Below are 16,225 nucleotides of genomic sequence, written 5' to 3'. Positions count from 1 at the left end.
TATTAATGTTTGGGACACTCTATTTATCTTAGTTATATCTAAGTTCCCACATTTATTAAAAACGTTTTTGGTCAATTAATTGGAAGCCGGATAGAACAGCATGCAGCCACATTTGCTCGTGCAAATTTTAATGAGTGCCAATTAACATCAATAATTGGTTGTTAGAACCCAATTATTGATAGTTAAGGGCTGGTTACTTAATTAATTTGTGCGTGCATCATGGGCACGTGCACAATTTTGGGCACGCAATTCTGGGCGCCATACAAAGAATCCACTAAACGTAATTTAGAACAGGATGTGGAAGTGCACAATCATCAGATCTAAACTAAACATTGCTTCCACGTGATGAAAATACATCCATGGCTAGTGGCGTGGGGGAGAAGGAACCAGCTCCAGCAAAAGAAGCCATAAGTGCCGGTTGCAAGTGCGACTGAAAGATAAGTTTCCTTTTTAGTTTTGAATTACCCATTCTTTTTGTAGTCATAGTTGTTGAAATATCTGATGCCAGTGGTGTACCAAGGGGGGGGGGGGGGGCGGTGGGGGCGGTCCGCCCCGAGTGCACGCTGCTGGGGGGGGGGGGGGGTGCCGCACGTGTGTCGGCGATGCTCGTTCCCTGCTCCCTCTGCCCCGGAACGGGTTACTTCCTGTTCCGGGGCAGAGGGAGCAGGGAATGAGCGCAGCCGACAGGTGCGCGGCACCCCCCAGCAGGTAAAAATGCACCCGGAGGGGGGGGGGGGTGTCGTTTCGCCGGGGGGAGGTGTTCGTCATTTCGCCTCTGGGGAGGGGTGCCGCATGTCTGCCCCGGAACAGGAAGTAACCCGTTCCGGGGCAGAGGGAACAGGGAACGAGCGTTGCTGACAAATGCGCGGCACCCCCCAGCAGGTAAAGATGCACCTGGGGGGGGGAGGTGCCCGTCATTTCGCCAGAGGGGGGCGCTGCACCGGCGATCCGCCCCAGGTGTCAGCCACCCTAGGAACGCCACTGTCTGATGCAGCAGCATTGAAATTAGAATTGTGTAGCAACAGAGGCTATAGCAGCAACTAGCGACTAGACATTATGCTCAAAGGGTTTTTTTTGGCCATTGATGAACAGAGGATTATTTAAGATCCATTTTAGCTCTATTAGATTGTGTTGATCTAGGAGCTCTGTGAGGCCTTTTTTCCTTTGTTAGATGCACTAATTTATAATAGAGAGCCGAGAGCCGGATTCACACAGGATGCAGCAGGGCAGCTAGCAGCAGCGCTCCGGGCAGGAAAGAGGGGGCTCTTTCTTTCCTGCCCCGAGCGAAGAGGTACCTTTAGACCACCAGGGATAGTAGCGTAAGGGGAGGGGAGGTGACGGGGGAGGGAAGGTGATGGGGGGAAGAGGGGGTGACCGGGGGTGGGGCGATAACGTAAAAGGGGCGGGGCGAGGGTGTGAAAGGGGCAGGCGAGGGCGTGAAATGGGGCGGGGCAAGTGTCCTCTTTTTATGAGGACAAAAAATGGTAACCCTACAGCTGAGACCCTGTTACCTTAGCAACGGCTGGCTGGTCAGTTGCTGAGAAGGTCAGAGGCAACTGAGGAGGGAGGAAGCGCTGTGAGTGTGTCTGTGGCTGGAATAAAAGAGGAGGTATTTAAGGAGTATTTGAAAGGAAATAATAACTTTGTTGGGTTAAGTGACTTGCCCAGAGTCACAAGGAGCTGCCTGTGCCGGGAATCGAACTCAGTTCCTCATTTCCCCAGGACCAAAGTCCACCACCCTAACCACTAGGCCACTCCTCTACTGTTGCTACTATTGGAGATTCTACATGGAATGTTGCTATTCCACTAGCAACATTCCATGTAGAAGTCGGCCCTTGCAGATCACCCATGTGGCCACGCAGGCTTCTACATGGAATGTTGCTAGTGGAATAGCAACATTCCATGTAGAATCTCCAATAGTATCTATTTTATTTTTGTTACATTTGTACCCTGCGCTTTCCCACTCATGGCAGGCTCAGTGCGGCTTACATGGGGCAATGGAGGGTTAAGTGACTTGCCCAGAGTCACAAGGAGCTGCCTGTGCCTGAAGTGGGAATCGAACTCAGTTCCTCAGGACCAAAGTCCACCACCCTAACCACTAGGACACTCCTCCACTCCAATCCCACTTGGCCTTCGTAATCCCTCTTGGCCTTCTTTATCTGCGCCTTGCATTTGCTTTGACACTCCTTATACTGCTTCTTGTTGTTTTCAGACGGTTCCTTCTTCCATTTTCTGAAGTCGTTTCTTTTAGCCCTAATAGCTTCCTTCACCTCACTTTTTAACCACGCCGGCTGTCTTTTGGACTTCCGTCTTTCTTTTCTAATTCGCGGAATATGTTTGGCCTGGGCCTCCAGGAGGGAAACATTCCGGAACCTGATACAATCAATGGTACTAAGCCACCTAGATTACTGCAACGGAATTTATGCAAAGAACAACTCATAAAGAAACTTAAGACCACTCAAAACACGGCAACCAGACATATTTGGAAAAACGCTATTTGAAAGTGCCAAACCCCTCCGAGACAAATACATGACAGACCTCATCGACCTACCAAACAGAAATACAACCGGATCGACATGAACATATTTAAACCTCCACTACCCAAGCTGCAAAGGACTCAAATACAAATCAACTTATGCATCCAGCTTTTCCTACATAAGTACACAACTATGGAACGCATTACCAAAAGCCGTGAAAACAACGTATAACCACCTAAACTTCCGGAAATCACTAAAAACTTACCTGTTCAAAAAGGCAGACCCTAACAACCCTACTTAAATGCCGGAACTCAGCAACACGACAAAACCAAAGAACGTAATGGACATAACGAAACTCTTCCCCTATACGATTCCCTAATATGTTTGTTCCACATGAACCTTATTCTACCACATAGTAACATAGTAGATGACGGCAGAAAAAGACCTGCACGGTCCATCCAGTCCGCCCAACAAGATAAACTCATATGTGCTACTTTTTGTGTATACCTTACCTTGATTTGTACCTGTCCTTTTTAGGGCACAGACCGTGTAAGTCTGCCCAGCACTGTCCCCGCCTCCAAACCACCAGCCCCGCCTCCCACCACTGGCTCTGGCACAGACCATATAAGTCTGCCCAGCACTATCCCCGCCTCCGGCTCTGCCACCCAATCTCGGCTAAGCTCCTTAGGATCCATTCCTTCTGAACAGGATTCCTTTATGTTTATCCCACGCGTGCTTGAATTCTGTTACCGTTTTCATTTCTACCACAACATCACTATGTAACTGTTTATACCGGAATTGGCGAACGCCGTTACGGTACTGTGTAAGCCACACTGAGCCTGCAAATAGGTGGGAAAATGTGGGATACAAATGCAATAAATAAATAAATAAATAAAATGCACACACATTAATTAATACTTGTTCTTTTTCTGCTAGGGCTAATGAAGGTCTCAGAACAGCATATGATGAAAAGAGCATATGATACTGTGTTGGGAAATCAACCTACCATAAAATAGTTGTGTTAATTACTAGATCCCTTGTCTTTGTCACAAAGATATTCCATCTAATCAATTCAGGCAGGAGTCTGGACCTGCTTTGTATATGGCACACGAGAGACCAGGACCAAACAGAAAGAACAGAGAAAGAGTAAAGCCTTGATGGCTGATCAAAACAGCGTGTGTGGGGTGACAGCTGTTTGACCCCTCAGAGGAAAGGGACTCAGCTAAGGATGACTAAAGTATCAGAGAGTCTGGTTGGAAGGCAGATCATAATACATCAGAAAAAAAAAATCAATGCGCCATGTAATATCATTCTGTGGCCCCCTGAGACCTTCACGCCACACTTTAACAGAAAAATAATCTCCTGAGAAGCTGTAGTAATACTTATGAGAGCCTCTCAGAAGGTCTTAAGAGTGTCACCTTCCATTTACAAGGCAGGACAGAGCAGTTTGCAAGGAAAAGGTCGGAAATTACACCTTGTACCTCTCTTCAAAATTCTTGTTTGTGCAGAAACTTGCCTCCTATTTCCAGGTTTTAAAAGACTAACAGGGTGTTTGTGACGGGGCTACACAAGAGAAATACATTTAGACAATCAAAACTAAAATTTGGACAGAATGACTTACTGTAAATGGAACTGCCTGTTTGCAGTTTCACTTGGTTCGAAATATATGGATGATTATGAGAGCTACAGGGGATAAATGATTATTTAACTCTGAAGACCCATCTTCCGGGCCTTCCTACTGTAAACTGCCCTATTGGGGATTCCCTAAGGATTTTGCTTTTAGGTCCAAAAAAGGCAAATTCGAAAGTTCTTATGTGTTGTACACATGTCTGTCCGGCTCTGCAAAACACCAAATACTGCGCAGACGACAAATCCAGTCATTCAGGCAGCAGCAGTGAGTGGTTTCTAAAATGCCTACCATTGCTAGCTAAAGTGGAGGAGTAGCCTAGTGGTTAGTGCAGTGGACTTTGATCCTGGAACTGAGTTCGATTCCCACTGCAGCTCCTTGTGATTCTGGGCAAGTCACTTAACCCTCCATTGCCCCTGGTACAATATAAGTACCTGAATATATGTAAACCGCTTTGAATGTAGTTGCAAAAAACCTCAGAAAGGCGGTATATCAAGTCCCATTTCCCTTTCCCTATTTGAGATTCTGGAATGTTGCTACTATTTGAGATGCTACGTGGAATGTTACTGTTGCTACTATTTGAGATTCTGGAATGTTGCTACTATTGAGATTCTGTTGCTACTATTTGAGATTCTACATGGAATGTTGCTATTCCACTAGCAACATTCCATGTAGAAGCCTGCCCTTGCAGATCAGCAACGTGGCCGCGCAGGCTTCTGTTTCTGTGAGTCTGACGTCCTGCACATACGTGCAGGACATCAGACTCACAGAAACAGAAGCTTACACGGCTGCATTGCTGATCTGCAAGGGCAGGCTTCTACATGGAATGTTGCTAGTAGAGGAGTAGCCTAATGGTTAGTGCAGTGGACTTTGATCCTGGGGAACTGAGTTCGATTCCCACTGCAGCTCCTTGTGACTCTGGGCAAGTCACTTAACCCTCCATTGCCCCTGGTAGAAAATAAGTACCTGAATAGATGTAAACCGCTTTGAATGTAGTTGCAAAAAACCTCAGAAAGGCGGTATATCAAGTCCCATTTCCCTTTCCCTATTTGAGATTCTGGAATGTTGCTACTATTTGAGATGCTACGTGGAATGTTACTGTTGCTACTATTTGAGATTCTGGAATGTTGCTACTATTGAGATTCTGTTGCTACTATTTGAGATTCTACATGGAATGTTGCTATTCCACTAGCAACATTCCATGTAGAAGCCTGCCCTTGCAGATCAGCAACGTGGCCGCGCAGGCTTCTGTTTCTGTGAGTCTGACGTCCTGCACATACGTGCAGGACATCAGACTCACAGAAACAGAAGCTTACACGGCTGCATTGCTGATCTGCAAGGGCAGGCTTCTACATGGAATGTTGCTAGTAGAGGAGTAGCCTAATGGTTAGTGCAGTGGACTTTGATCCTGGGGAACTGAGTTCGATTCCCACTGCAGCTCCTTGTGACTCTGGGCAAGTCACTTAACCCTCCATTGCCCCTGGTAGAAAATAAGTACCTGAATAGATGTAAACCGCTTTGAATGTAGTTGCAAAAAACCTCAGAAAGGCGGTATATCAAGTCCCATTTCCCTTTCCCTAAATTAGTTGTGGCTAATTCTGTTCCAGACCATGTCTCTGCACCTGCACTGAATAGCCAGGTGGGTGGTGATACCCGAAGTTGGGCAGAAATGACCAATGTTCAGTATTTATTTATTTAGAGCGGTGCTCTCAACTCAGTCCTCGGGGCACACCCTGCCAGTCAGGTTTTCATGATATCCCAGATGACTATGGAGCTCATTTTCGAAAGAGAAAAAAGTCTAAAAGTGGCAGAAAGCAGCATTTGGACGGTTGTCTCAAAAAATGTCTAAATCAATATTTTCAAAACAAAATTTTAGATGTTTTTCTATGAAGTCTGTCAGAAGTGCATTCAAAACACAAGGGGCATGTTGGGGGGGGGGGGTGTTAGGACGGGATTTGGCCATTCCTAAGACTTGGACATTTAACAATACACAAAACAGCGAAGATGACTCTAAAAAAAATGAGGAGAACAAAGATGTTGAAAAATGAAGACGGAACTCCGATGGTGAAGATTAAATTTTTTTTATTAATCATAAGATATAAAATAGGGGAGAACAGGACTCGACACAGCTGTGTTTTGGCCAGCAAGGCCTGCGTCAGGAGTCTTCTCACCACGTCGATTATCTTTCCCTGTTTTTACGTCGGATATATTAAATCTTACTGAAATGTAGGAAAGAGTTTATGTGTTAAGATTAAATTGACCTCGTCTGTAAAGGCAAGTATCCGGTTGTCTCTTCAGAGAACTAGTTGTGTTAGAAAATGCATTAAAGCATTAAAAACCGAGAGGCTACAATAAGCGTCTCTCATCTATGGAATCAAAGCAGGACTAGTAACGGAAAGGCATTTCCGATACTAGTCCTGTGTTGAGTCCTGTTCTCCCCTATTATATATCTTTTATGATTAATAAAAATTTTTAAATCTTCACCATCGGAGTTCTGTCTTCATTTTTCAACATTTTTGTTCTCTTCATTTTTTAGGGTCATCTTCGCTGTTTTGTGTATTGTTGTTTTTTGCGAAGACAGTTTTTTCTTCTGTTTTTTTTGTACACGTTGGACATTTAAGAGCCATAATGGAAGAAAACAAAACCATCCAGGACTAACGCTAAGACATTTTGAGCTAGACCTGTTTTTATAATGAATAAGGCACAAAAGGGTGGCCTAAATGAACAGATGACCACTGGAGGGAATCAGGGGTGAACCCCCATTCCCGCCCAGTGGTCACCGGCCCCCTCCCACCCCCCCCAAAATGTAAATAAAAATATGACTTACCAGCCTCTATGATAGTCTCAGATGTTAAGAGCCAGGTCTATTAGAGTAGCATGCAGGTCCCTGGAGTAGTGTAGTGGTCAGTGCAGTGCACCATGGCTTGGGGGACCCAGGCCCCTATCTCCCTCTACCTGTCACATTTGTTGTGGAAACTGTGAGCCCTCCAAAACTCGCCACAAACCCACCGTACCCACATATAGGTATTCCCTTCACCCATAAGGGCTACTGTAGTGGTGTACAGTTGGGGGTAGTGGGTTTTGGGGGGGGCTCAGCAAGGGTGCAACGGTGTGATGTGTATCTGGGAGCATGTTTTTGAAGTCCACTGCAGTGACCCTTAGGGTGCTCCATTTATCTCCTAGGATGTGTGGCGGACCAGTCTACTAAAAATGTTGGCTCCTCCTACATCCCAATGGCTTGATTTTGTGCGTTTTGCACTTGAATGTTTTTTTTTATTTTTTAAATGGACCAAAAAACATGTCCAAATCCCCAAACCTTGTTCAAAACAGTATTAAAAAAAAAAAAAAATAGACGTTTTTCTTTTTTGAAAATGGCCTTCTTTTAAATTCAGATTTTGGACGTTTTGAGCAAAACATCCAAAGTCGGACATAGACGTCATATTGAAAATGCCCCTCCATGCATACCATGGAGACATTACATGCAAATCTGTTTCATGCATATTCACTGTGGATATCCTGACAACCCGACCCGCTGGGTATGCCCCAAGTTCTGAGTTGAGAACCACTGATTTAGAGCACTGGACATAGTAACATAGTAGATGACGGCAGAAAAAGACTTGCATGGTCCATCCACTCTGCCCAACAAGATAACTCATATGTGCTACTTTTTGTGTATACCCTACCTTGATTTATACCTGTCCTCTTCGGGGCACAGACCGTATAAGTCTGCCCAGCACTATCTCCGCCTCCCAACAAGCCACCTTTGGAAACACAACGGTCAACGAGGCAGTGCACAATAATTAAAACCAAATGAAAGCAACAAGGACATTACAAACAGCAGAAATCAACAGTAGATAACAAGGCATAGCAAAGGTGCATAAACAAGTATCAACATTAGCCCCAAGGGCATGGGCAAAAGAAAGTTAAAAAGGTTTAACATCATTCTTCAATTTAGGGAAGGAAGGCTTGATATAATAAAGCAGTAGTGAGTCCAGAGATAAGGTGAGAAGACAAGGAGGCCACTGGAAAGAATATCTCTACATCATCAGTGTACAAATAAGGATTTTTTTTGTTACATTTGCACCCTGTGCTTTCCCACTCATGGCAGGCTCAATGCGGCTTACATGGGGCAATGGAGGGTTAAGTGACTTGCCCAGAGTCACAAGGAGCTGCCTGTGCCTGAAGTGGGAATTGAACTCAGTTCCTCAGGACCAAAGTCCACCACCCTAACCACTAGGCCACTCCTCCACTGTTGCTACTATTTGAGGTTCTACATGGAATGTTGCTATTCCACTAGCAACATTCCATGTAGAAGTCGGCCCTTGCAGATCACCAATGTGGCCACGCAGGCTTCTGCTTCTATGAGTCTGACGTCCTGCACGTACGTGCAGGACATCAGACTCACAGAAACAGAAGCCTGCGCAGCCTTGTACATGGAATGTTGCTAGTGGAATAGCAACATTCCATGTAGAATCTCCAATAGTATCTATTTTATTTTTGTTACATTTGTACCCTGCGCTTTCCCACTCATGGCAGGCTCAATGCAGCTTACATGGGGCAGTGGAGGGTTAAGTGACTTGCCCAGAGTCACAAGGAGCTGCCTATGCCTGAAGTGGGAATTGAACTCAGTTCTTCAGTTCCCCAGAACCAAGGTCCACCACCCTAACCACTAGGCCACTCCTTCACTCAAGGATTGCAGTCAAGCAACAAAATTAGCAGAAAGGGAGCAGGAAAGATATTGAAAAGAATGGACGCTAACAGTGAGCCTTGTGGAACTCCTCAGGACAAAGGGTAAGTGGAAGGTGGTATGAGAAGACCTGAAAAGACGGGAGATAGAGATAGGAGGAAAATCATTCATGCATTGAAGTATTTATATACCACTTAGACCTAAGCAGTTTACAGTTTCACTTTATAGGTACTGAGTCTGACCCTATTGGGTTCACAGTCTAGGCACTACATTGCATTGCTGGTGTACCTGGGGTAACGGGGGGTCAGGTGACTTGCACAGGCTCACATGGAGCTGCAGAGGGAATTGAAGCTGGTTCCCCAGGATCAGAGCCCACTGCAGACCATCAAGAAGCAGTGGGAATTAAACCAAGAAGGTCCCCAGCCCCACAACCTGCTACACTAACCATTAGGCCACTCCTCCACTCCAGTTGAGACCAGTGTCCTGGAGGCTGATTTTCTTGTGAACGATGAAGCAAGAAGGACCGATTAACCAGATCAAAACCCGAAGAAAGATCTAGGGGTCATAAGCATCACTGCTTTCCCTTGGTTGAGGAAGTTCCAAACTTTATTAAGTAGGACTCTGAAAAAGAGTATCAGTACTTTGGCCAGTACAAAAACCAGCCTGGCTAGGATGAAGGGCCCAAATTATTTTCTAAATAAGACAAAGGTAGAAAGAAGTCAAAAGTTAGCAAGAATAGACGAGTCAAGAGAAGTCTTCTTGAGGAGTGGGGAAATCACTACGTATTTTCATGCTGTAGGAATATAGCTTTCCAAAAGACCAGATCAGAGAAGGGGAAGTGTACGGGGTAACAATGCTGAAAAGGCAAGTTTTACCATGAGAAACGCAAACCACGGATCAAGCTGGGAGGAAGAGGCACAAAGTGAAGCAAAAACCCACTCTAAAGCATGGAAAGAAAGAGCAGAGAAAGTGGACAGGTACTTAGAAAGTGAGGGCAGAGAAGGGCTTTGGACAGAGGAAAAGGATGGTGAGATGGTGGGATGGGGGGCAATGAGGGAGAGAAATAGAAAGAATCTGAGCAGGAACAGATGGGGAACGGAGGACAGGAGATAAAAGAGAGGGGTGGTGAGGAGGAAATGGAGGCTGAAAAGCATATTCATCGCAAAGAAGAAATACGTTGACGTCTTCAGTCACAGGAAAGGGAGAAAAATAATATCAAGAGAGATATAAAACCTATTATGGATCCAACTTCCTTCTTAGGCAGCCAACTCTGGAATGCCCTCCCCAGACCTATCAGATCAATCAGTGACTATCTACCCTTCCGGAAATCACTAAAGACCCATCTGTTCAGGCAAGCCTATCCTAATGACCCAAACTAATTCTATGAACCCTACTACCCATCACGGCTGAGGGGAGACATGATAGAGGTCTATAAAATAACGAGTGGAGTGGAACAGGTGGATGTGAAGCGTCTGTTCATGCTTTCCAAAAATACTAGGACTAGGGGGCATGCGATGAAACTACAGTGTAGTAAATTTAAAACAAATCGGAGAAAACCTTTCTTCACCCAACGCGTAATTAAACTCTGGAATTCGTTGCCGGAGAATGTGGTGAAGGCGGTTAGCTTGGCAGAGTTTAAAAGGGGGTTAGACGGTTTCCTAAAGGACAAGTCCATAAACCGCTACTAAATGGACTTGGGAAAAATCCACAATTCCGGGAATAACATGTATAGAACGTTTGTACGTTTGGGAAGCTTGCCAGATGCCCTTGGCCTGGATTGGCCCCTGTCGTGGACAGGATGCTGGGCTCGATGGACCCTTGGTCTTTTCCCAGTGTGGCATTACTTAAGTACTTATGTACTATGTACTTATATCCAGGAGACGACAATGACCTTGACTGTCTTTCCCACCAAAATTCCCTATGCTTATCCTGTAACCCATTCCCCTTCCCGCCTCTTCTACTCCCTTTACCCCTGTCCTTCTCTACCTACCTATCACTTTTGTTATTCTGCTATACTTAACTTTTATTTTCTTTCTCAATATCCTGTAATCCCTATTACTGTGTAAGCCGCATTGAACCTGCTTTGAGTGGGAAAGCGCGGGGTACAAATGTAATAAATAAATAAATACATAAATAGGAAGGGTGAAGCAGTATAAGAAACCAAACAGCCTCTTATACCTGTTAGAGATGGAATTAACAAGAGTTCAAATATATGATCGTTCGGTCTCATGAATGGACTTTTATAAATACGACAGCAGTCATGCCAACGAGGGAAGGCTGAGGAAGAGTGCTACATGCACCAAAGAGCTTTAAAGAAGACGGAAGCCAACGTGGAACCGAAGCTTATGATGGGTGGAAGTAACCTTGGAGGTTTGTTGCTCTGCTCCAGGGCTGCAGGACCTGAAGTATATCTGTTTTCTGCTTGTGGAGATGCAGAACCAAGGTGTACAGGCAGGAGAACCTCTATTCAGGGTGCAGGACAAGGGAAGACGGGGGTGAAGGTGAGAGAGAGAGAAGGGGGTGACAGAGTGAAATAAGAGGAGAGAGAAGGAAAGTCAAGAGAGCAGGGGAAAAGGGAGAAGAGAATGAAGGGGACGAGAATGGGAAAGAACGCATGGACAATAACAAGGGGATGAAAAGCTGAATGTGATCCCCAGCATTTTGCATTACAACCAATGAGTCAGACATTCAAAGATCCTTTGACTCGCAAGTATATATTTATGTCGGCAATATGAATGAGGCGGCATCTCCGCCTGGAAGGACTGGAGGTTGCGGGGGTAACGCTTTCTGATAAAAGGAGTTTGGTTTTAATCAATTATCACTCAGTTGTCTGCAAAACTAGGTGTATATTACCTTAAATTAAATGTCAGAGATCACTGGAGTGCAAATACAATATTTCTCATGTTAGCTTTTCTTCCCCTTTGATGCTGGATATCCTTTCAGTGCTTTAGAATCTGTGAACCTGTAAGACAAAAACAGAGCAACGCTATTAATCTGTCAGAACAAGAGTGTGTCTTCGTGGTAGGCGACACGCTAGAGACACCTCATTTCTTCTCTTTTATGGCATGTAGAGCAAGGACCACGGAGCTCTGCATTTACAGTTCATCTTATGACATGTTCTCTTCCTGGCTTTTTTTCCAAGTCCTCCATAAGGAAACTCTTTGTTGTCCGATATTTTCTCCATTTCAGATCTTCTCACCCTTATTTTTTTCCCCCTCCTAGGACTCTTAAAAAAAAAAAGTGTCTTCTTGGGCATGTTATTTGTCTTTATCGGCTGTAGTTTATTTATTTGTTACATTTGTGTCCCACATTTCCCCACCTATTTGTAGGCTCAACGTGGCTTACATAGTACCGTGAAGGCGTTCGCCAATTCCGCTATGAACAAATACAAGTGATATTATGTTATAACTAGTAAAAAAGGCCCGTTTCAGTTTTTAAGGAAACGGGCGCTAGCAAGGTTTTCCTCGTAGTGTGTATGTTTGAGAGAGTGTGTGTGTGAGAGTGACTGTGTGTGTGAGAGAGAGAGAGAGAGACTGTGCGTGTGTGTGTGTGTGTCAGAGAGGGAGTGAGATTGGGTGCGATTGTGTCTGTGAGAGAGTGTGTGTGTGTCAGAATGACAGTGTGTGCGAGTGCATATGTGAGACACAGCGAGACCGAGAGTTTGCTGAACCCCCTTCCCCTCCCCCCTTCCACTCCTATCTGAGTTCCTGAAACCCTTCCTACTTCTTCACGTGTGAATTCCAGGACCCCCCCTGCCACTTCTTCCCATCCCCCCTCTCCCCTTCCCACTCCACCTCTCCGAGTTCCAGGACCCCCCTCCCCTTCCAGTTCCAGGACCTGCCCCTACCCTTCCAGTTGATTTCCAGGAATCCCTTCCTCCGTGTCGTTTCAGGACCCCCCTCTGTAGTTTCATGACTCCCTTCCCCCCCGTGTCAGTCATGACCCCCCCTTCCCTCCCCTGCCTTTTGAGGATCCCCCTCCCCACCTCCTGCACGTTTTAACCTCCCGCACGCTTCACACAGCCTCTTCTTTCACTTCTGTTGGTCACGATGACGATGGCCGAGCAGGGGAAGAAGATGAGCGCCGTCAGCAGCAGCGAGTAGGGCACGTTGCTGGCGTAGTCTGGGTTACAGAGTAGCGAGGCCTGCAAAAAGTAGACGCGGATCACGGCGCCGCTGGGGATGGTGATGGGAAAGAGCAGGGCGGGCGGCAGCAGCCAGGCCGCGGCGATCAGGAGCCGCACCCGCCGCCGGCTCATCAGGCGCCCGTAGCGCAGTAGGAAGAACACTCGGAAGGGAGGGAGGGAACAACCCTGAAACTCGGAGGGAGGGAGGGAGGGGACGACCCTGGAACTTGGAGGGAGGGGAGGGGACGACCCTGGAACTTGGAGAGAAGGAGGGAAGGGGACGACCCTGGAACTCGGAGGGAGGGGGGATAACCCTGGAATTGGGAGGGAGGGAGGGGGGACCCTGGCACACACTCTCATTCTCACACACACACTCTCTCTCTCACAGACACACTCGCACCCAGTCTCACTCACACACACTCGCACATTCACTCTCTCTCTCTCACACAGTCACTCTCACACACACTCTCTCAAACATACACACTACGAGGAAAACCTTGCTAGCGCCCATTTCATTTGTGTCAGAAACGGGCCTTTTTTACTAGTTTTGAATGTTTTCTGTGATAAATAGCACTTTATGGTAGAAAAACATGTAAAATTTAGAAATGTGCGATGATTAGTTGCCTTGGGATATTTTCAGACCACAGCGTCTGTGACAGTCCCTTTACAAATTTATGAGCACATTTCTATTATTAACTTGAAACATTTTTTTATTATTTTTTTGAGTATTTTGTGTATGGAACTAGTGTTTGTTTAGTGATTTAGGTATTTTTCTTGTACGGCATACACTGCTCCTTTGCTTGGTGGTGGTTATTCTTGTTCATTTGCCATTATTGTAATCATTTACATGTGTATTTTACATATGAATGTTACCACCCACTTTATAGAATTACCCCCTATGGCACTGGTCCGTCTAAGCTGAGCGGGAGTCCTCCAACTGAAATGCTGCCACTGGAGGGCAGTGCTTCAATATTGTGTTTTCTATCACCATAGACAGGCAGGTTGCTTCTCCCTTGCTCTTGAAAATGTGATAGTGAAACAGCACCCCCTACTGGCAGGACTGTAGGTGGAGGACTCTTGCTCAGCTTAGAGGGAATGGTGCCCATGAGCCTTCATTTGTAGCACAAACGCGCAACAGAGCTAAAAACCCAATGAAAGCAGCAACAATCAGCCTTGCTCGGTTGCTGTGTTTCGATCTACCCTGCAAGCTGCAAGGCTGACTGCTGCTGCTTTCATTGGGTTTTAGCTCTGTTGTCTGTTTGTGCCTTTTGGGACCGCAATAGCTGCTTTGGCCCCTGATGTAGCCTCAAATGAGGCGAAACGTGGCCATGTCAGGACTTTTTTTTAACAGAGTGGCACAAATAAAGCCTATTTATCATCAGGGGCATAGCCAGACCTCGCGGTGGGAAGGGGTGTGGGGGGGGGGGGGCAATTTTGGTCTGCGGCCCCACCGCTGCCTCCCCCGCCGCCTCACTGCTCCCCACCCACTGCTGCAGTAAATATCTTGGCTGGTGGGGGTCCTTTATGCTCCTTTTAATTAAACTCTCAATTTTACAAAAAGGAGCATGCAGGATTTAAGGGGAAAGAAAGGGCAGGCAATGCAGCGGCACTGGAGACCGGTGCTGGACAAGGCTTCAGCTGGTGGGGATTGGGGACCTCTGCCAGCAAAACCAGTGGCCCAGAGGAAATTTGAGGGGGCCCAGGTCCCCATGGCCACACATAGCTACGCCACTGTTTATCATACTAAGATGTGTGTTCTGCTCTTCTTTGGACTATTTACTACACTGCAGAATATTTTGTTCCTCTTTTGTTCCCTCTGTCTTTAATAACCATTTGGACCCAGCCAAGCATATATATACATAAGTACATAAGTCTTGCCATACTGGGAAAGACCAAAGGTCCATCGAGCCCAGCATCCTGTTTCCAACAGTGGCCAATCCAGGTCACAAGTACCTGGCAGAAACTCAAATAGTAGCAACATTCCATGTAGAACCCCAAAGCATAGAAAGGTTCTAGAATTCTAAAGAACAACAAGATTCCATGCAGAATTTCAAAGTGTAGCAACATTCCATGTAGAACCCCAAAGAGTAGCAAGATTCCATTTAGAATCCCAAGTACATAAGTGTTGCCACACTGGGAAAGACCAAAGGTCCATCGAGCCCAGCATCCTGTTTCCAACAGTGGCCAATCCAGGTCACAAATACCTGGCAAGATCCCAAAAATGTACAAAACATTTTATACTGCTTACCCCAGAAATAGTGGGTTTTCCCCAGTCCATTTAATAACGGTCTATGGACTTTTCCTTTAGGAAGCTGTCCAAACCGTTTTAAAACTCCGCTAAGCTAACCGCCTTTACCACATTCTCTGGCAACGAATTCCAGAGTTTAATTACACGTTGAGTGAAGAAAAAGTTTCTCTAATTTCTTTTAAATTTACTACATTGTAGCTTCATCGCATGCCCCCTAGTCCTAGTATTTTTGGAAAACGTGAACAGACACTTCACATCTACCCGTTCAACTCCACTCATTATTTTATAGACCTCTATCATATCTCCCCTCAGTCGTCTTTTCTCCAAGCTGAAGAGCCCTAGCCGCTTCAGCCTTTCCTCATAGGGAAGTCGTCCAATCCCCTTTATCATTTTCGTCGCCCTTCTCTGCACCTTTTCTAATTCCACTATATCTTTTTTGAGATGCGGCGACCAGAATTGAACACAATATTCGAGGTGCGGTCGCACCATGGAGCTATACAAAGGCATTATAACATCCTCATTTTTGTTATCCATTCTTTCCTAATAATACCTAACAATCTATTTGCTTTCTTAGTTGCAGCAGCACACTGGCTATTAGCAAACATTAGCCCTTACTGTCACCCATTTTGTAGGCAGTACTACTTATCATTTCTATAGCGCTACAAGGCATACGCAGCGCTGTACACCATACACAAAAAAGACAGTCCCTGCTCAAAGAGCTTACAATCTAGATAAGACAGGTAAACAGACAGAACAATAAGGTAAAGGAATAAAGAGGTGAGGATGAAAGGCTAGGGCAAGTGAGCAGTGGTTAGGAGTCAAAAGCAGTGGTAAAGAGGTGGGCTTTAAGTTTGGACTTGAAAACGGCCAAAGACGGGGCTAGATGTACAGGCTCGGGTAGTCTATTCCAGGCGTGAGGTGCAGCATGATAAAAGGAACAGAGTCTGGAATTAGCAGTAGAGGAGAAGGGGACAGATAAGAGAGATTTATCCACAGAACGGAGTACCCGAAGGGGGGGGGGGCGTAGGGAGAGACAAGAGTGGAGAGGTACTGGGGAGCG

Source organism: Microcaecilia unicolor, chromosome 11 (assembly GCF_901765095.1).
Source record: "Microcaecilia unicolor chromosome 11, aMicUni1.1, whole genome shotgun sequence".
Classification (NCBI taxonomy): domain Eukaryota; kingdom Metazoa; phylum Chordata; class Amphibia; order Gymnophiona; family Siphonopidae; genus Microcaecilia; species Microcaecilia unicolor.
Note: the sequence above shows the minus strand (reverse complement) of the source record.